The sequence below is a fragment of the Octodon degus genome, unplaced genomic scaffold (assembly GCF_000260255.1).
Source record: "Octodon degus isolate 3935 unplaced genomic scaffold, OctDeg1.0 scaffold00576, whole genome shotgun sequence".
NCBI lineage: Eukaryota > Metazoa > Chordata > Mammalia > Rodentia > Octodontidae > Octodon > Octodon degus.
Window position 1 is genome coordinate 21,241 of NW_004525152.1, and position 767 is coordinate 22,007.

Sequence of the window (767 nt, forward strand, 5' to 3'; positions counted from 1 at the left end):
ATATTGGAAATCAGATCAGAAATAATTTCTGAAGTAAAAAAAGAAATCATAACAATAAATGAAAGAAATGCTAAGTGCTTCTAAAGAGGACACTGATAAAAAATGGAGAATAGGCTTTTTGCTGTTTTGCACTGCCATGAAAAGCTGCCTTCTGCCATGTGCTGCACTGCTTTGGAGCCAGGCAGAAGTTTCCTTAAGTGTGCTATCAGTCAGGCTAGGCTCCAACTTTTGATGCTCCTGCTTCATGTTCCCACGTTCCAGGATTATAGCCATGTGATTTCATACCCAGATGTGCTGTGAAAACAAATATGCCCTGTGTTCTTGAGCTGACCATGTCTGCATGCCGCAAACATTTTAAGGTGATGAAACTGGACATGATCTTCTGCTGAAGAAGACAAGATGGATGGTGAGAGAAGTGGAAGTCACTCTAGAAGAAATCTGAGAAGATAAGAGAGATAAAAAGATTTTGGAGAGCGCAAGCCCGGTGTGTGACTGAGACTGCCCAGGCCCGCTGGATTCTCATTCATCCCAGAGCCCAGGCCCAGCGTGGAACCCTTCAGCAGAATTCCCTGCAATGAGACTAGAGGCAAGACCCAACAAACTGATTCAGGAACAGAACATCCTGCCAAAGTGGCACAGAAGGTTCAACTGCAAGTGCTGCAGCAGGAAGAAGTGGAACACAGCAGCCAGACCCAAGCCACACCCACCTGCAGAAGTCTGAACTTCATAGATCCAGACCTGGTGCTAAGATAATAACTCTGTCTAAG